The sequence below is a fragment of the Populus alba genome, chromosome 1 (assembly GCF_005239225.2).
Source record: "Populus alba chromosome 1, ASM523922v2, whole genome shotgun sequence".
NCBI lineage: Eukaryota > Viridiplantae > Streptophyta > Magnoliopsida > Malpighiales > Salicaceae > Populus > Populus alba.
In genome coordinates this window covers 19,683,911-19,706,688 of record NC_133284.1, presented here as the reverse complement: position 1 = coordinate 19,706,688, position 22,778 = coordinate 19,683,911, and positions in this window count along the sequence as shown.

The following is a 22,778-nucleotide window of genomic DNA, read 5'->3' as shown; positions in this document are numbered from 1 at the left end:
TCTAGCAATGATGGGAGGTAGGGCAACTGGCAGCGAAATAAAAGGTACTCACAATGGACTAATACATGTTGCCAATTATGCCAAGCTTTCGATCATACCGCCCCTCACTGTCCTCAGCTTAAGATCCTTGGATATGGACAACAACCTAGTGCGAATCTGGCATTGAGTAATGCTTCCTCAAGAGGTACTGCTAATTGGTTTCTGGACACTAGTGCTAATCAACACGTCATACCTGGTCTTGCAAATCTGACAGGGTTCGAACCATATCTCGGTAATGATCATTTGCATATTAGTAATGGTAAGGGACTTCTCATATCTAATATCAGGCATACTAAAATATATATATATCATACTTTCACTGTTTAATGTTATTCATATCCTATATATTATGAAACCTCTACTTTCTATTCATAAATTTTATCTTGATAACAATGTTTATTTTGAATTTCACTTATTTGCTTTTTATGTAAGGATCTCAACACCAAGGCAGTACTCCTTTTCAATCAAAGTAAAGATGGTCTCTATGCTTTGACCATGTTTTCTGTCATGTCAGTTCCTCAAGCTTATTGGTCTCCTTGTATATCTCCTTCTACTAATCTATGGCATCGTTGACTGGGTCATCCTACTTCTTGTATTTTCAAATTTCTAGTTTTGTAAAATAAGATTACTTGTAATAACAAATATCTTAATTTCCAATGTCAAACTTGTCCATTAGAAAGTCGTCGCGTTTGTCTTTAGGACCTATATGTCACAAAACTTCTACTCCACTTGAATTAATTTTTAGTGATGTTTGGGGTCTTGCTCCCCTTTTTTCATTTGATGGTTTTCATTATTTTGTTATCTTTGTTGATACATACACAAAATATATATGGTATTACCCTCTCGTTGCCAAGTTTGATGTTTACTTTGTTTTTCATCAATTTCAGACTCTTGTTGAACGTCAATTTTCACTTAAAATTAAATCGGTTTAAACTGATTGGGGTGATGAATACAACAAATTATCCACTTTCTTTCATACCATTCATATTCATCATCGTTTGATTTGTCCTCACACTTATGAATAAAATGACGCAATAAAATGTCGTCATAGGCATATTGTGGAAACCATACTTACTCTTCTAGGACAGTGTAAAACACCATTAAGGTTTTGGAATTATGCTTTTGAAACTTTAGTTTATCTTATCAATGACATGACTACTTTTGTCCTGAAAAAGATATCTCTTTTTGATTGTCTGTTTCAATGGTCTCTGGATTATCATTTTTTGTGTACTTTTAGATATCTTTGCTTTTCATTTTTGCACCCCTATCTTAATCATAAATTAGATTTTTATTCCTCTCCATGTGTGTTTTTTTTAGTATAGCTCATCTTACCTAGGTTATCGTTGTTTTGACATTGCATCCCAACATATTAATATCTCTTGTCATATCTGTTTTCATGAACATGTGTTTTCTTTTGACATATTTGAACAAACCTCAAACCAATCTGCTACTTTCCTTCTACCAAATCTGTTACATTCCCTATCATTTCACACCATTATTCATTCCATCAACCACCTATGTGCCCCTGCCTCTCATCGCTCACTTTCTGCTCATCCCAACAGCCCCACATATTACCTCTCTCATCACTACATGCATGTTTATCTAACTATCTTGCTGCAGATACAAATAGAAGTTCGACTCCCTCTAGTTTGCAACATGAAACTCTGCTGCTACTTGGTCACCCCGTTGCCCTCCCTCTGATTCCTTTTTGTCTGCCAGTGATACCTTTACTGCTAGTTCTACCAATGCTGTAAATCCTTTAACTACAACAGATTCTTCCACTACTTTTCTGGCTAGACTGAATCTGGTGGTTGATTTCTCATCCTATCTGTTGCAGTAGGACACCACTCTGTCATCCTCTTTTCCTACCTCGCCACCTATAATCAGCAGACATCCTATGCTCCTTCGTTCATGGCAGCCAAAGACAACAAATCTGGGTGTTTTTGTTGCCACTGTTGTATTGCATCTCAGGTAATGTCCTCTTCTACCTCTGAATCCATTGCCTTCTATGATATTGACAAGTTACGCGTGATGAAATTCAGGCTTTGTGCTCTAACCACACCTAGTCTTTAGTTTCCCTTTATCCTTTGATGAATGTTGTTGGTAGTCAATGAGTGTACAAGATTAAGTGTCTTGTTGATGGCAACATTGAGCTTTATAAGGTGTGCCTGGTTGCTAAAGGTTTTAATCAACAAGAAGGCATTGATTACTTTAAAACGTTCAGCCTAGTTATTAAGCAGACCATCATCATATTAGTCTTTTTTATTACAATTTTGTTTAATTGAAAGATCCATCAACTTGATATTCATAATGTTTTTCTCAATGGTGTTTTTACCAAAGAGGTTTACATGAAACATAACTCTGGGTTTCGTATTGTTTAAAATATAAATTGATGGCATGGTACACTCGTCTAAGTGATTTTCTGCTCTCTATCAACTTTCATGCCTCTAAGGTTGACACCTCCTTATTTATCTTGTTTGTTGGTACTAATATTTTTTATCTTCTAATTTATGTTGATGATTTTCTGCTTACGGGCAGTAACTCTCCTATGATACGCCGCCTAATACAATTATTAAGCTCAAAGTTCAAGCTTTGTGACTTAGGTTAGCTCATTTTCTTATGGGTATTGAAGTTCAGGTCACCGATTTGGGTTTAATGCTACGACAACACAAGTATATTGTTGACATCCTTACTCGGGCTGTTATGACTTCCTGCAAACCTGTTGATACTTTAGTCTTGACTTTGAAGGTTACCATACTACTAAATGCTAGTTTTCTGATCCCATAAGATTTCGTCAAATCATGGGTTATTTGTTTTATTGTTAACATAGTCTGTCAGTTTATGAATGCTCCTATAGATTCTCATGGGGCTGCCATTAAATGTATTATGCGCTATCTTAAAGGTACAGTATCCTAAGGCTTCCATATCACTCGTACTTCCTCCTGAGCTCTATATGGTTTTATAGATGCAGATTGGGCAAGTAGTATTGATAATCGAAAATCTATTTTAGAAACACACTATAGAATATAAGAGGAAACACCGTGGATTGTAGTAATTTTTTTTTTTCATTGAAGTACTTTTCTATTCATTACTAGAAAATTAAAAAATATAAACAAAAACACCGGCAGACTTTTTCTATCGATATATTGCGGTGACATATATCGACCAAATTTCTTATCGCTAAATTTGTCGATAAACACTAACAAGAATATTTACATGGTATATATATTGAGGGAATCACAATGAGAAAAGAAGGAATATTCCAGTCACTGAATTATTTTTTTTCGAATTCATTTTCTACATTGCACTTGCTGATAATTGAACTTGAAAATTTATTTTAATTGGATTGCTATGGATTCTTGCGGTGTCAAAAAATATATCAACATTAAGTTGGTGTTTGATATGGTAAAATAGAATTTGACGTCAAAATAAATAGAATCATTGACTATTTCTCATTTTATAGATTAAAATATAATAACCTTTTCTTGTAATTTCTTGGATTTTTGTTTTGTAAAATTAGCATAGTAAATTAAAAAAATTGGTGAATTGACAAAGGTTTAAAAAGATTTAGTGAAATAATACAGTTTGATCATATCGTGCTTCTAAAGTGCGACATAGTCAAACTCCAATCTTCTACCCAAACCGATTGACCGGTTGGATTCAGTTGTATTAATCGGTCAATCGTTTCATATAAAAATCATAATTTTATGATTTTTTTTTAAATATGTTTTATACATCATTTATTTTTATGTTTTTTAAAAAATTACAACAGTGCATAGACAAACTATTTTGTCTTGTAATCATGTTTCATTATTTTATTTTCTTAAACAAATTACTGTGGCATTGAATTTGAGGATTTTGTTTTTTTCATGATGTATTGCTTCCGTACAATGTTTGAATCTTCAAGCTACCGCACTTAGATTGGTTGATACTTGATGGTGATGACTAAAAGGAGACAGAGAAATGGAGGGTTTTTTTTTTTTTTTTTTTTTTTTTTATGAAAAGATTAGGTACGGACATTCTTTACTACGTCTAATCAACGGAATACAAATCCTTTTTTCTTTTAACCGTATCCATCATCTTTCTTCGAAAAACAAAATATGACACACGATTTAACGCATTATAAAATTAATAAAATGTGCTAATTGAATTAAAATAATCAATTTACGTGAATCTACCTCGTTATCCCGTCCCATTTAAGATTATGTTACTCAAAACAATTTAAACCATATTGTTTGTGATACGAAAGTAATTTTTAAAATAATTTTTTATTTAAAAATATATTAAAATATTTTTTAATATTTTTTAATTTTTAATATTAATCCATTAAAATTAACAAAAAATATTAATTTAATTGTGGTTCAACTTGAAAATCCCCAAATCCAGCCACTTGCATTGATCGAGTTTAAAATTGACTCAAATAAAAGCTAACATGATATAACCTAATCGATTTGATAGGTTTAAATATGATCCCGTTAAAATCTAGTTTGATTTTCTTAAAAACAATTACAAGACAATTTCACAGTACCCCTATTTAAATATATTAAGAGGATGATGTTTTGGATTGATCTAGGTTGACAATCCAAATTATAATCCAGGTTGGATTCAATACTTTATTTTTTTAAAATTTATTTTTTATTCAATTATATGACAATAAAAATTAATATGCACAAAAAATCCACAAAATCGCATTTTAAAAAAATTCATTATAAATAATTATATAAAAAAGAGAATTTACTAATATTATAAAATTTCTTTTAATAATTTGATTTGAAAACAATTTAGAAATCATAAGTGTGTGATCAAATAAAATTCAAAAAATCAAATTAAATTATCTTATTAAATTATAAGTAAAATGGGTCAAGCACGCGACTATAAATGACCAATTAGCTTGATCTGTTAAAAGAAAAGCTAGGCTTATATTTTTTATCACATCTTTTTTTTTTCTTTCTTATAATGGATGTAGAATGTGTCATCACCTTAATGGTTCTTTAAAAAAAAAAACAAAAAAACAAAACAAAAGAGCAGGTGATGCATCCTTTGCAACTATAGATTATGCATAATCTATATAGATACAACTTTAGGCACATAAGGCGGTCATAAATTCAGGCTTTGCCCTCTTGGTCCTAAAAAACTTGTTTCCTACCATTTTTTCACCTACAAAAAACACTCCATAAATTTTGAGAAATCCATATTTAATGTCACAACCCACATAAATAGTTATTTAAAAGAGTTGATCGGTCTCTCTTCAAGTAAATATTTTTTAAAAATTCTGGTAGAGACTCCTTTGTTTTTTCAATACCAAGTTATCGATTCAGAAATCATCAAAACCTGTCAAAAATAACCACAAACTCATCCCAATATAAGTAGAATCACAACTCTACTAAAAACATCAATTTCCATGTACCCTTTAGTTTTTTGTTAATAATTATTATTGTTTGATTTCATATACAAAATTTCAAACTAATTTATTCACAATAAAAATTAATTTCTTAGGACGCAAATACATTCAAATATAAATACAACAAAACTATATTACTAGTTAAAGTAAGAGTGTTGTCCTTAATTAGATACTTGAAAAAAGAATAATTTAAACATTTTAAAATTTCTTAACATACAAGCAATATAATAACATAATATCAATACTTTCAATACAAAAATTAACTTGAACAAAGATTTTCATCTATGCATATATTTTTTAGCTTGAGGGTGTGAGGTACCTAACAACATATTTATATAACATGTAAATATTGGGTAAAAACTAGAAAATTTACACTTATTAATAATATGCAATTAAAATAAGGATTATTTGAAGCATACACAATAATATATGCACTAACTCATGAAGTACTTATCGTCAATACATTAATTTAATTTAAATTTTATTTTTGTTAATCCTTAACCATATATATTTTTCATTAATCAGGATATAACTTTCTCAAGTTATCCATTTACTTAGTAAATTAATTTTTAAATTCAGGTAAAAAGGAAAAGAAAAAGTTCAACTAATGTGCCCATTTCAACAGGGTATTATTTTCATTAACAAGAAAATAATCTTTTAACATGTCCATTTAACATGACATTATTTTCATTAACCAGTAAATAATAGTTTGGCACACCTATTTATTTAACATGACATTATTTTCATTAACCAGGAAAACACTCATTTATTTAAAAAGGCATTATTTCCATTCTTTTTATTTCATAATTTATACACTAAAATTACACGAAAAGGAAATTCTTATAAAATACTAAATTAAACAATTAATTTGTTATATGGTATCTAACACCTACCTAGTGTTTTATGGGAGTGAAGTGATCCTCTGTTGTTGATTAGGTTCCGTAACCTCATCTACACCATCACAAAAATCAACATGTCATTTATTATTTATAACCAAATGATAAAAATCTCATTTTATTTTAAATTAAGAAGAATAAAATTCTCCTTTTTAACCCTTCATCAAAATTAACTTCCTAATTCTCCAACAATCCATTCGATTCGTCTAAAATCACTCTTTTATATTAACAAAATCCAAGTTGAAATCCTTTTTCTCTTGTTTATATGTCATGGCCTAAATCCTTTCAAGGAAAAAGAGTGAAATTTTTTTCTCTTTTTCATTTTTTTTGTAAAATCCATCTCCATTCCATTTATTACCATTTATAAGCTCATAAATTCCCATAATTCATAAACAATTGCATTAAATTCTTCAATCTCTCAAATCTTCTTCTTTCGCCAAGGTTTGTTTCTTCCATTTCTAAATTAAACACTTCACAATAATAATTTATGCTTTCTAATATAGTTCAATTATAAATTGCATCATTTCAATAATTAACACCATAAATCCCTAAATTCATATAATCATAGCAATTTAATTTCTTTATCAAAACACAAAATTATAACAATTAATCATTTAAATATATTCTTCAACTTACTTGGATAAAGATTCAAGGAATGGATGCAAGAAAGATTCAAGTTTCCCTCTTCTCCCTTTTTAAACCCAAGCTTTAGATTTCTTTCTTCAAAATAACTTCCAAACACTAAATCACCCCTCTTAATTCTTTATCTAAGTTCTAATTACTCTAATTACACTTCTCCTATTTATGTTTTTATATAATTAGCAAGAAAACAACTAGAAAATCATACAAATCCTCTCTTTCTCTTATGGTTTCTAGCCATCGGCCAAAAGAAGAAAAGATAGGCATTTATATAGTTCCATCTTTTAAATTTGCACATTGACCCCTTTTTGTTTAGCCTTTTCCAAATTTGCCCCCCTCCTTTCTTTCTTAATAAATTAATGCCTTATATTTTTTTTTTGTTTAATTTTCCCCTCTCAATACTTGCTTACTTAATTTATTTATCTATTTATTATTATTATTATTCTTATTGTTTTATTTTATTTTGGTCGGGTTAGAATATAATCGGCTTTTTTACATTTTCCCCTTAAAAAAAAAAAAATTTTGTCCTCAAAAATTCAAACCTCATACCTGAATTTATAAACAATTTGGGGTATTTCTTTCTCATTTCAAATTCTTTTTCCCAGGTTACCTTTTCAACTTGAGAGTTCCTCCATAACACTTTGATCATCATGATTCTTTTACTCCTCTGTTCTCTTTCACTATAATCTAACACCTTTACTGGTTTTATTTCCAATGTTAAATCTTCATCAATCTCTAAAGCAACTTGAGGTAAGATTCGAGATTAATCTACTTTAGTTTTTCTTAATAGGGAAACATGAAATATGTTGTGGATTTTGACTAGAGATGGAGGCAAGGCCAATTTATAAGCCACAGGTCCAATTCTCTTACTCACTTCAAAAGACCCAATATATCTTGGTACTAATTTCCCCTTCATACCAAACCTTAACATTTGTTTTCATGGGACAACCTTCAAAAATACTTTTTTCCCCAATACCAAACTCTAGAGGTCTCCTTCTATTATTTGCTTAACTCTTCTGCCTATTTTAGGCTGTTTTCATTCTGTCTTTTACAATCATTATCTTTTCTGTGGTAATTTGAACCAACTCCAATCCAATCAATTGCCTACCCCCCACCTCTTCTCAATATAATGGTGTTCGACACTTTCTACCATATAAAGCTTCGTAGGGAGCCATTTCTATTATAGCTTGGTAGCTGTTATTATAAGTAAACTCTACTAACGACTAATGATCTTCTCAACTTCCTTCAAATTCCAATATACATGCTTTTAATAAATGTTCTAATATCTAAATGGTTCTCTTAGATTGACCATTTGTTTATGGATGAAAAGTTGTGCTCAAATTCAACTTTATTCCCAAAGCCTTTTGTACACAGCCACAATCAGGAGGTCAACCTGGGGTATCGGTCTTAAACTATCAACATTGGCACTTTGTGTAATCTCACAACTTCATTCACATATAATCTTGCCAACAAACTAAATGGAACTCATCTCGTCAAAAACACCTAATCTCATTTTAATGAAGATAATTAATTAAAAAATATATTAAAGAATATAAACAAACTAAAAATTACCATTGATTCTTATATATGTATAAAAGAATGACTATTGTTATTTTTTTTTTTATAAAAACCCTTCTAATAGATCAAATGGTCATGTATTTTACGTAGAAAAATGAATTAGTCTATTTAGTTAATTATATATTCCTTATTCATATATAATAATTTTACGGTTTCTTTATAACAATATAGTATACCGATAATAAGTAAAAAGATTATTTTTTTGGTTATTTCCAACATAAAAAGTATAATGAATTTATGATTAAGAAAAACACATAAATGAAAATTTATTTTGGCATCCTTTTGAAAAATTTGCCTAGCTTCGCTGACACCATTGATACACTACCAAACAAAGTTGAAACCTTTCTTATTTTTGGTCTTCTTCATATACACTTTTTCACCTATATATTACATGTATTTTTTGTCATTTTGTTTTAGTTGATGCTAGTGGTTATATCACTCTAATATTTAACCAAATACTTTTAATTTTGTTTATTTCTTCCTTTCTATTTTTTTAACCTTTCGACCATTCGATTTACAACCAAACAAAGTAAATTAAAATCTAATTTATTTTAAAGAAAGTTCTTACACTCTTTTGTCCAAATGCCTTTGCTATGACACATCTCCATATAATTAGTGATAAATAATTAGATTTAACCGATTCTTGGTGTGTATTTGGAAATGCTTCTGCTTCTATTTTTTGATATTTTTCATAAGTATTTTTGGCTTAAAAAAACATCAAGTTAATTCTTAAAGATTACAGAGAAGTTGTAAATCTTTGCAAATACTGCAAATTAATCCTACAGATATTGCAAAGTCACGTTGCAGATCAGGAAGCAATATTCAAGATCTTGTAGAGATTATATTACCTAAGATAAGCTATTTTTATTACCTAGTTTAGATGATCCTGTAATTATTAGTTATTTCTTTCATAATCAAGGACATAATCAAATCACTAGTTGTTATGTTAGGAATCGATTCTAGTCCATATATACTTGTAATACTGTCATTAGTAATGTTATGAAAAAAAGATTATACTTCTCAAAATTTCTTCATGGTATGAGAGCCTATAGACATCTGAATCTACATTAGTTTCTTCCCTATGTTATGGAAGAATTTTATAAAACAATTATAGAAGAAAGTTCAAAAGTAACACCTCTTTGAAGTAATAATGTTGACGACACCAATACTGCTCAAAGGTTGAGTTCAATACTACTAAATGAATTCAATTATCTTCCTTGATCAAGAGCTATCACTATTGCTCTTGGTAGATCAAAGTTGGGATTCATAAATAGTTCAATATCTTACCCGGATGTGGATGTTCCAGAATATGAAATATGGCTATCCAAAGATCAATTGGTAATGTCTTGGATTCTTAATTCTATAGAGCATAACCTGACTGAAATTTTTAGCTATTCTAAATCCGCAACTGATCTTTGGAATGCCATTCGTGACATGTATGGCAACCAAAACAACACAACACAAATATTTCTGATTCACCATGAAATTGCAAATCTTCATCAAGATAACAGAGCATTTGTTCAAAGATTGGGAAATCTGAAAAGCTTGTGGAATGAACTAGTGATGTTTTGACCATACACTTGTGATATTGCTGTTCTATGAAAAAGAACAGAGGAAGAAAAAAATTTTCTTTTCCTGGTAAGCCTTAGTCTTGACTTTGAAGACCTGTGGAGTCATATCCTAATGAATTCAGAACTACCATCCTTGAAATTTGTATGTGCAACAATCCAGCGTGAAGAAATTTATAAGAAGGTGATGAATTGTGATACTTATTCTGGAATAGCTGCAACTCATGTTTACCATGTCAAGACAATGCCTTGTAATGAGAACTTAAGTTTTAGCACGTCTAAGCATATTCTTTATCAAAATAAGCAACTGATGATAGGTCATTCAAAGGAAAACGTTTAGAGTTGAAGTGCAACTGTTGTTACAACATTGGACACCTGATAGACCGTTGTTTGCAGCTGCATCCAAAAATAAAACTCAAATTTGAAAATGAACAAAGATGATACCAAAGGAGAACTATAAATCACACTTAGAAAATCTGTCAACTGAAAATTTCATTGCAAACCCTATTGACTTGATATTTGATTTTGCTAATTATCTGCAGGACAAACATAACCATAGGAAGATGAAATCTGGATCCACTAAAACTATTTTATAAGAACAAAATCAACCAATAGCACTTATCAATCATCTTTAGATTGTTGATTCTAGAGCCATAGATCATGTCTAACAAATTGATTAACTTTTCTAATCTTGAAAAATTTACTTTCCTCACCTTTGTTTCGGTAACAAATGGGAAGGGATCTCTTGTGAAGGGTAAGGGAAAAATCAAGATAGTTTTTGAAATCATGTCTGATATCCTATATGTTCCCTCATTTCCTTTTCAATTACTCTAAGTTAGTAAGTTAACCTCCACATTCAATTGTGTTGTAATTTTCACTCATCATAGTGTTATATTTCAGGATCGATTAACCAAGAAGATGATTGGTGAAGGTTTTTTCTTGTATGGTCTTTACTACTTCTTTCAGGAAAATTAAGTTTCCAAAGGCTTTAAGACTAGCTTCAAAACATTGTATGAGTTATTTTTATGGCATTGTCATCTAGAAAATCCTCCAGATTCTGTCTTTAGCAAAATAAATTTGATATCCATCTTGAAACCTCTTGAATGTGAGATCTGTCATTTTTCAAATCATCCAAACTTCTGTTTAATTCCTTTGATTCACATGTAACTCATGCGTTTGAACTTATATACTCAAATGTATGGGGACCATTTTATATGTCACTTGATGGTTATAAATACTTTGTAACCTTTATTTATGATTTTTCTAGAGTCATATGGGTGTATTTGTTGAAAGCTCATAGTGAAGTATTTTCCTGTTTTAAAGGTTTTTATACATTAATTAGTAATCAATTCTTTATTTGTCTTAAGACTTTTTGATCAAATAATGGAACATAATAAATGTCTAAAGACATGACACATTATTTATGTTCTAATGGCATATTACAAATTCATGTTCCAAAGGGTTTTTAGTCATATAGTGTTCTTATGGTTGCATATCTTATAAATCACTTATCTAATCGCGTGTTGGATTTTAAATCTCCTCTTGAAGTTTTGCAGGCTACAAGTCCTAATTTGGCACATGGTTCAATGCATCAAGGTGTTTGGATGCTCCTGTTTTGTGCACTTACCATTATCACAACGTGACAAGCTTAATTCCAGAGCTACCAAATGCATTTTCTTAGGGTACTCTTAAATATAAAAAGGATACAAGTGTTATAATCCTTCACTAAAGAAAATGCATATAGTAAGAGATGTTAGATTCATTAAAGATACTCTTTATTATTCTACCACAAGTCAATGAGAGGATAATTTTGAATTGTTCCCACTGCCTAGTTCCAGTTATTATTGTCGTACCCTTGCGAGCGAAGCGCGACATCGCCTCAATTAGTTTTAAGGTATGTTTGTTTTGTGACTAAAGGAGTCGCCACCTAGTATTATGGTCATTAGGAAACCTAACTGGTCTTTTAGAGATTCTAAGGCAAGGGACTGGTTGCGTAAAGGGAAGGTATTAACACTCCTAGTACGCCCTACCTAAGGTAAGCTGCTTGGTGTTTGGTTTCCTTTATAATTGCTATGGTGTTAGTGTTTTCTAATCCCATCAGTTTTTCTAGGTTTGATTCAAACTAAATTTGTTAAGATAGAAATCCAAGAAGATTCCATGTGCTTCGAAAGCTCATTTTTCTTTTAGTATTTCAAGAGTTTGCGACTCGTAAATCGCAAGGAGGAGAAAAAAAAATTTAGAAATCTAGGGTGCTTTAAAAAAAACCTATTTTTTGCCTTAGTGTTTTATACTTTCACGGCTCGTAAACCGTGGAGTAAAAAATTGAAATGTCCTCGATTATAATCAAGGCTTCTTTCAAGGATGTGTGCGGATTTATTATTCCTAAAAAAATATTTTGGATATTTACCACTCAAGGTTTCTTTATCCAAATATTAACAGTGAATAATAACAAATTTCTTTAACCACTCAGGGTTTTCATGTGCTTCGAAAGCTCATTTTTCCCTTAGTATTTCAAGAGTTTGCGACTCGTAAATCACAAGGAGGAGGAAAAAAAAATTTAGAAATCTAGGGCGCTTTAAAAAAACCTATTTTTTGCCTTAGTGTTTTATACTCTCATGGCTCGTAAACCGTGGAGTAAAAAAATAAAATATCCTCGATTATAATCAAGGCTTCTTTCAAGGATGTGTGCGGATTTATTATTCCTACAAAATTATTTTGGATATTTACCACTCATGGTTTTTTTATCCAAATATTAACAGTGAATAATAAAAAATTATTCTCAATAATATTTTGGATATTCGTCCTTTAAGGATTTCATTATCCAAACATTAGTGGTGAATAACAGATGAATTCCCCCAAAAATAAGATTTTTATATTTTTTGGAATATTGTCCAATACCCTTTGGAGTTTTACAAACATGTTGTAAAATCCAGAAATGTAAGAAAATAATTTTTTTGTTGTGTTTAAGAAATCCACGAGAAAACACATTTTTTGAAAGTTCAAATATTTGTTTTTTTTTTTTAAGACATTAAAAAAACATGTTAGGGTATTGGCCGTATGCAACACACAAAAACATTTTTTATATTTTTTTGTCAAAAAAACAAAAGCATCACAGTTAATCGCAATTAAAGACAACAAACCATGCATATATATTCTCAAAGTTTGCAAGAAAAGTGAACAGTCCAAAAAAAAAAACAAGGATGGCTCTTTAAACCCAACTCGGTTACTGGCCCAAACCAGTAACCAGTTCTGCCACTGTTGCCTACATATGCATGCTACAGTGGCTAAGTAATTAAATTTGTAAATGTGACAAGAGTGCAGGGCGCTTACCTGATGGCTGACAGGCAAAGATGATGATGCTGTAATTTCTTGCGCACAACCGGTCATCACTGATTCTGAAGACAATGACAAACACTTATAACTGGTGTTGGTCTCTGTCTTTCTCTTTTTCCTGACGCTTTTTCTGGAGACGGCGAAGATGATGAAGGTGTGATATGCTGGCGAAATGGATGTTCTTCCCTCTGTGCTTTCTTGCTCCTTTTCTGTTTTCTTGTGAGTTGTTGCTTTGGCTATTGCATATCAAAGAAAAGGTTGCATCGCTGAAGGAGAAGAAAACTGGAGATGGAAACGAAGGGACGAAGGCGATGGCAAGGGCGTGTTGGTTGGTCCCTCTATATTTTCTTCTATTTATATTCTTTCCTTTGCTTGTCCCTGTTGTGCTCTTCTTTGTCCGTTTGTTTTTCTAATTTTTTTTCCCGTGCTTCCCCTATTTCTCCCTCTGTATTTTATGTTCATCCTTCCTCTCACTCGCGTCCATCTTGTCTCTGCTGAGAAGAGATGGTTATTACTGCTATGGCTAGCATGCTCACGGTAAGAAAAGGGGAGTGAGGGCTGGTGCTTACGGGGGAGATGGTGTTCATGGTTTAGGGAAGATAGTGTGGGTGTACATGGGTTGCTGGTTTGAGTAACAAATAGGGCTGTTGAGGGAGGCTGGGATGGTTGGAGATGACGGGTCTGGTTACAGGGAGAAGAAACCGATGGTTCAAAATTCTAAAACAGGGTTTCTCCTCTTTTTTTTTTTTAAAGAGGGAGGCAGCTGCAGACAAAATGGTTTTTTAGGTTTAAGTTTTTCTTTTTTGTTCCCCTTAGTAAATTTTTCTTCCCCTTTTTATTATGGTTGTAGGTTCACTTATATAGAAAATCCCTACACGTGCTATTCAAGGAAATATTACAATAATTATTGCAGAGATTCTCTTTTATAACTAGCACCAACAAATTCTATATATATGGTATTTTATATTACAGAGATTGTATTCCATAACCAGCACGAATCAAATCATATATCTATGGTATGTTATATTGCAGTAATTATATATGATTCAATCATTATCTCCTTAACGTATTGCTTCCTTAATATTAACCCTGATGCTTTATGTTATCGCCTTTATTTTTTTATTTACTTTTTTTTTTTTGGTTTTTTTTTTTGAAAATTTATCAAAACATGGGTAAAAAATTGGGTAGTAACAATTATGATCATAGTTCATGCTCTCTACCACAATAGGTTCTTGAAGTTAGATCCAAGTTTAGTTTTGATCAATCTTCCACTAATTCGAACACTATTGATGATATTTAGGGTGTATGTCCAGTAATTGATAAACTTTAGTCAACTAAAACTCCTGGAATACTGGTTAATTCTGAATAAGTGTTAGAATCAAGTATGATGGAAGCATTTATTATTCAAAGTGATCAAGCAAAATTATGAAGAACATCCCATAGAAACAGTCAACCTCCTCCCAGATTACAAAAGTATATAACTTATAATGTCAAGCATCTAATCTTTAAAGTTCTGTTATATGATAAATTGTCCTTATATTACATAGCATTCCTCACTTCCATATCTGAAGATCATGAACCCAAGACATTTCAGGAAGTTCAATCACAAGTTGTGTGGCAGTAGGCTATGAAGGAAGAACTTATTACACATGCTAATAATCATACATGGAGCATCATTCATCTTCCTGCAGGTAAACATGTAATGAGTTGTCTCTGGATTTTCAAAACAAAATTCAACTCAAATGGAACAATTGAACGACATAAAGTTTGGTTAATAGCTCTAGATTACAAGGAAATTTTTGCTCCAGTTGCAAAAATGACTACTGTTCAAGTCTTGTTATCCGTTGTAGTTAATTAGGGTTGATCATTATATCAAATAGATATAAGAAATGCATTCTTATATGGAGAACTTTAATATGAAGTGTTCATGAAACTACCCTTAGGACATTCATAAAGTAGCTCTTCCAATCTAGTTTGAAAACTTCATAAATCCATTTATGGATTGAAATAGAGTCCACAAGCATGGCATGCCAAGTTAAGTATTGTTGTAAAAACACTTGGTTTCATAAGAAGCAATGCTAATTGTTCCCTATTTGTTCAACAGAAGTCTGTAGACAAGCTTATTGTGCTTGTATATATAAATGATTTAATCATCACCAGGAATAATGAAGAGTTTATTGCAAAATTGAAGAATGATCTGCATCAACAATTCTGAAGTAAAGATCTTGGAAAAGTAAAGTATTTCTTGGGGATAAAAATTGTAACTTCTAGCAAAGGTCTCTTTTTAAATCAATGGAAGTATATTCTAAAGCTATAAGATGTTGAGTTGTTGCATACCAAGTTGACCATTACACCTTTAGATAGTAAGCTTAAACTTGATTCATCAAGCAAACCCTCAAGTCATTCACCACCTATCAAAGGATTGTTGGCAAGTTAATTTACTTGACAATCGCTAGACCAAACATTACATTTGATGTTAGTCTTTTAAGCCAATACATGCATGCTCCCACAGCTCAACATCTTGACATATTTGAAAGGGATTATTGGTCGCGACATTATTATGACACGCAATGGACACACATATATTACATGTTACATAGATTCTGATTGGGCAAGAAATGTATTAGATAGACACTCTACCACTGGATATTGCATGTTTGTTGGAGGTAATTTAGTGTCTTCGAAAAGCAAAAAACAACATATGATTGCGCCCTCAAGTGTTGAAGCTGAATATCGTGCAATGACATCTACTTCATGTGAATTAATTTGGCTCAAGAATTTACTTACAGATCTCAGTTTTAACATTCATACACCTATGACTTTATTTTGTGACAATCAAGTTGCTGTGCATATTGCAACTAATCCAGTGTTTTATGAGCACACAAAGCACCTCAAAATGGATTATCATTATATTCGTTAACAAGTTCAAGCTAAACTTATTTAGACTTTTTACATACGTGCTCTGATCAAGTAGCTGATTTGTTCACCAAAATCATGCCTTTTGGTCAGTTTTATTGGTTGTTAAGCACACTTGGATCAATTAATCCACTTAGCCTAACTCCGACCGTAGATTTGGAATCTAAGAATAGGATCATATTGGGGTCCCATTCAATTCTGTCATCAACATGATGAAGGGTCGGGATCTCAGCTGTGAGATGACTTGTCACATCATCAACTCCTTCATGCATTGCAGTTAATTGTTCTTCCTCACAAGTCAACCCCTATTTCAATTTTCTTCTTTTGCACTTCTTAGTGTCGTTGCAAATATGAATGGTAATTTATTTCAAATGGTTTTGAAGTTTGAACAGCTAAAAACAGATTAATACCCAACAAATCAAATCTATGCATTACTTATTGCTAATGCAACTCTTCTTAAAGCTTAATTTTCAGTGTAGAATAGGGTCTTATTTTATGATCCACGCATCTGAAGATTCATTTTGCACTTTTCCTTGAAAATACCCTATACATATAGATTACCCCTAACTTTGGAAAAAAAATATTTTCTCCATGGGAAATTCAGCCGTTAAGATGGCGAGATTTTCGTTTGTTAGATTCAAACTCCATAGAAGATAATGGATGACGTTAGAAATGGAGGAAGACTACCTCCATGTAGCTCGAGGCTCGTTGTTTTAGGTTGAAAGAACAAAATGCTTTCGAGAAACATTAAAAATGTAATCTTAGTTTAATTGGTTATTTACGGAATCCAGTTATATATGGTCTAGAATAATTCCCATTAGATGTTTTAATTTAAAACAAATGAAATAATGTTTACCATGAAATAAATTGTTTCCAAAAATGTTCAATGGGTTATGAGCTAGTGTTAGCAAGTTAGCTCTTTATATTTGCAAGAGGTTCATAGTTCAATTTCAATCTATAGTGTAAATATGATTTTCCTGTTTCTAACTAATGCTAGCTCTCGACTACCTGACTGATTGTGGGCGAGATCCTATTTTTGAAAAGCAAATGTCTCGAATATTGTCAATGTCTATAAATAGAAACGGCTCCCGAATTGAAACGTCGCTCGTCAACTGGATGCATGGATGTTAAGCTACATGGAATCTAATATTCATCACAATTCATTTCCGTTCAATTTGTAAATTTATATATATCTATATGTTAATTGCCATCCTACTATCGTGATAATTTTTATAGTATTTATGGAGTAAATATTTATATCCTAGTAATTACTCTTTACTGTTCACTTTGATGGACAATATATATATATATATATATTCTTTTCTTTTTCCTTCTTTCCGGGGGTTATTGATTTTTTTTTCTTTTTCTTTCTCGCACATGATTTTTTTTTTTTAAAGTTGATCCCCCAAAATAACTAAAATTTTCTAGTGATAAACAAGATACAGCGAGTGGAGAATAATAAGATAGAGCACGCATCAACAACTGAAGAATCTTAAGTGATCACCAAAAGAGGAAAAACAACCAATGAATACTACTGCAAGAATAGAAAAAAAAATCCCAGCAATAATTGACATTAGACCCTTTACCTTGCAGGCATTGATCCGTGTCATGTCTTACACTATCTTTAGCTACCTGCAAATTTAGCAATATGTTAAAAGGGAAAGATGTGTTTAGGAAGAGATTCGACCCTTTATTCTTCTGCCACGGCTATGTGAAAGCAGAAGTTTCACAGTATCACAACGCAATTTCTTATGCAAATGAGTGGTCACATCAGCTCCTTTGCTAAAAGAGTTTAAAAAAAGCTGATATGCGGGTGGGTGGGTGGAGTGGGATCAGAATAAGATTTTGTGTTATTTTCTGGCATATATAAAAATTGCGATTCTCTTTTCCTATCACTGTCTTCTATGTTGATAAGAATCCACTCTGCACATTAATCTATCCCAGCTAGCAAGTACTTGGATTTTTTTTTTCTTTTTTTCTTTTTTTACTCTATCATATAAAAATGCATCAGCAAATCACTTCTGACATATAGTATTTTGGTTGCTACTTTTCCCAACCAAAAGAGTGAAACAGTAGTAGGATGTGCACATTATTCTAGCACTGATCAATGACATCTAAACTTTTTACAAGCATAAAATTTCTAGAAGACAGAAATTGGATCAGAAGTAGAAAATTATTAGGTAGTGGAGTTGAGCTGTGATGCTATCAACAACAACTATGTCAACGTGGTAATGCTAATGAATTACAGCTTAATTGGTATTAGTGGATTTGTTTTTATAAAAAAAAATGAGTTTGAACTTTTTTATAATAATAATAATAAAAAAGAAAAAAAAAAAAAAACTACTCTAATATTTAGACAGGCAGTGGAAGGACTGAAATCCCTTTCAACTTTAAATTTTGTCACCTCAAAGATAAAATTGTTACTCCATCAAACCCAGAATCATAAATTACCTAGTGCATGGCTCCCAAGAGAAAGGAAAAGGAACAAAAAAAAAAAAAAAAAACTGGCGTTATATTATTCTACTGGTGCTAGATATGTATCCAAACAAAGACAAAGTGGCGATTATGTTTCGGGAAGTCATGTCATTACAAAAGCTGATTCTCCTGGCTAGACGTACGTTAGATGTGTGAACAGTAGCATGTCTTCTTATACATCACATACTAGCACGATTGCCCGCCTGATGACATCGGAGATTTTTTACATTACACTGTTCTCTTAAATGTTAAATTATCAATACAGTATATGAGACCATAGAATTTATTGTATAGATATAGCTCTGGAAAGAGAGGAGAAAAAAGGCTCAGAGAATAAGGAAGATAAAGTCAGATATGACATTATAAACCTCAACTTCCACTATGTTAGAATAAGGTGTGCCAACTTCTGTATCGCAACTGTTTAGCCCCTCCTTTCCTCTATAGGCCACATATGAATTTAAGAAGATGATGCTTGCTCTACGGACAATTGAAATAATGACAGCAAAAGAGTTGGTTCCACGCAAAGGATCAATTTGACAGTATTGTTGCATTGTTCCTTTCTTTTCAAGTATCGAACCATTTCATTACTGGACTAAAAGTCATCTCAAAATGGCACACAAAAACGAACTTCAAATGGGCTAAGCAAGTTATTAAAACCAGCACATCAGGTTGACTTGGGGTCCGAAGAATCTGGGGTCTTGATCGAGTTTTAAATCATAAGAACTTGGATGACCTCTGGGTTAGCCTGAAATTCAGGTGAGACTTGATATTTTTTTATATTTTATTTTTATTTTTATAAATAAATCTAAAAAATATAAAATTAACTTTTCGATACGAGATGATAACACACCTATATTTATATATATTATTTTTTAATTTTTTAACATTGGATAACTATACTATATTTTATGCCTCATATTTTTTTATAACCTATATCCACTAGCATTGTTTCTTAATTTTTTGATGTTAAATAACTATATATAGACTACATCCACATTGATTGTTTTTTAATTTTTTGATATGAGACAATTATATTACACTTCATATTTTTTTTTATAAATATTACTTTCACATAGATTGTTTCTTATGTTTTTGATGTGAGACAAATATACTATATTTTATTTTTTTTATAGTTTACATTCACATCAATTGTTTTTTAATTTTTTAATATGAGATATATTTTATATCTCATATATTTTTACAGTCTATTTTATATGTATTGTTAGAGTATAATATAAATCATATTCTGGGACCTCACCTAACAGTTTAAGCTATTGGGTTGAGATGGTTCTTTACATGGTATCAGAGCTTTGATGACTAAGCGGTCATGAGTTCGAATCTCATCATCCCCATTTATTTGATAAAAATTAAGCACAAGATAATGTGAGCATGTGCAAGTTTCAAGTCCAAAGGGCTTTCACTTGAGGGGGTGTGTTATAGTATAATATAAATCATATTCTGGGACCTCACCTAACAATTTAAGCTATTGAGTTGAGATGGTTTTTTGACATGTATTATTTCAAAAAATTTTAATTTAAAATATTAAAATATCAAAAATACTTTTTTTTTTTTTTTTTTTTAAAAAAAAGTTTATCTAGGATTTGGAACCTGATCCTTGATTAATTAGGTCAACTCTCAGGCCGGGTATATTAAGTCCCTTGCACTTAAAAAATGAACTTGGATGTTTCATAGATACATTCGCGCGCGCATAGTTAACTATCTTTGTTTGTTATGGATTTGACACAAAGGAATTTGCTGCTCACTTTCTGGAAAAATATCGCTTTTGCTCACAAGAATGTGCGCATGAGAATGTGCGCATGAGAATAGTCCAAAACTTGTGGGCATTGATGCAATCATACAGAAGTTATCTTTAAGGTTGCTTTCTCACTAACCTTTTCATAGATACTATCCTCACAGCATCAATTCTGCTCATCTTCATAAGAATCTCATTGCTCGATCGGCAGACATTATTGAAAGCAGCAGGCCCACTATAAGCAGCTTTTGTTCACTCCTCCAGCAATTTTCAAATAAACTGAATGGGGGAGCTATCCTTGCAGCGAAGCCGATAAAAAAAATGTAAACCATATGATAATATAAAGCCACCATGTTAATTAGTAATCACAGAACAAGAAAAAAGGAAAAGTAACAATCATAAACTTTATTCCATAGAGGGAACCATGCATACCATGTTGCCAAGTGCTCTCATTTTTTTATTTAGAAATACATTAAAATAATATTTTTTTTTATTTTTAAAAATTCATTTTAATATCAACACATCAAAATAATACAAAATATCAAAAATAAATTAATTGTCAAATGAGGCGTTAATCCCATTTTCAAGTATGCACTAGAAAATGAACATGCATGCTGCAACCAATGGTACTTAGATGCATGCATAAGGAAGTTTGGGAACATAAGTTTCTCACCATTTATGGTGTTGGAGTAATTGCAATTGTTTACATCAATTGATATGATTAAGATAAATTGCATACACTTATAATGAGTAGAATAATGATAAACATATAAATACAACTAATTAAATTATATATGCATAGACATTGCATAGAATTGTATATGTTAAATTAAATGAAAACAAAAGGTTATTTGGTGTAAAGTAAAAATTTAGAACTTAAAAATTCAGAACTAAAACAGGAAAAAAAAAACATTGTAGAATTATCTTGGGTTTAACCAAACTACATACATTTATTTATGATAAAGTAAGCACCAAAAAACTTCTAATGTCCATGAATTTCAAATGAAATAATGAATTTTTTTTAAAAAAAATTATTATCAATTATTAAATTTTTATTATAGAATGTATTTATATAGGAAATATTGTACTCATACTCTTGTGTTGTAATCTCCATCATTACTATTGTATGTTCCTTTACACATATATATACAGAGAAGGTTGGTTAACCCATAGGTTAAGCCTCTCAATTATTCTCAACTTGATATCAAAGCCTTTTGTTGTCAAAACTCTTCTCTCCCTCTCCCCCTATAGCCGTCCTCCTCTCTCCCTCTCCTAAATGGACTTTGTTGTTGTTGTCGCCTTCTCCCCCCACCAAACCGGCGGTGCAACCTAGCAAGCCAACCCTTGAGAAGCTATTGCCGATGGTTCTTTCTCCCACCAGCAACAGCCCCAACCTGCAGAGCAGAACCATGGTTCCTTCTCCCATGTTTTTGTCATACCTCTTCACATCATGGGACAAGAACTCTTTCTATCATTGCGTTGTCCAACATTTATCAAGTGGTCTCATTGAAGCTTACGACCACCAAATATCTCTATTGGCGAATATGAAGCCATATTTTCTTGGTCAAGGTGTTTTCAGCTGTGTCGATGGCTTAGTGTCGTGTCCTCCATCTCATGTTTCTGACTGTTCTGATGGATCTTCTTCGGCAATCAACCCCTCTTTTCTCTGTTGGAAGCAACATGATCATCTTATTTTAAGCACGTTACTCTCCTCTCTCTTAATGGACATCCTGCATCTTGTGGTAGATTGTCAAACTACTTCTTGTGTTTGGCGCACTCTTGAGAAAGTGCTCGCTTCTTCATCCAATTCTTGTATTATGCAACTCTATGGGTCTTTTCAAGATCTTCGGCAAGGAGATGCTTCGGTTACTACTACATGCAGCACGCCAAGTCATTATTTGATGAATTGGTTACTGCTGGCCGGCCGACCCCTCTCTCTTGAAGACTTTAACATCTATATATTCCATGGTCTTCATGGTGAGTTTGAAGACTTTAACATTTCTCTTTATGAATTGGCAGTTGCTGGCCAGCCCCTCTACCCATCTTGTTGTTGGTCCGGTTTCTGCCTCTACTTGGTTCTCGGATACCGGTGCGAACCAACTCGTTACACCTGATCTTATGACTCTAACCGATTCTGCACCCTATCTTGGTAATGATCACTTACATGTTGATGACGGTAA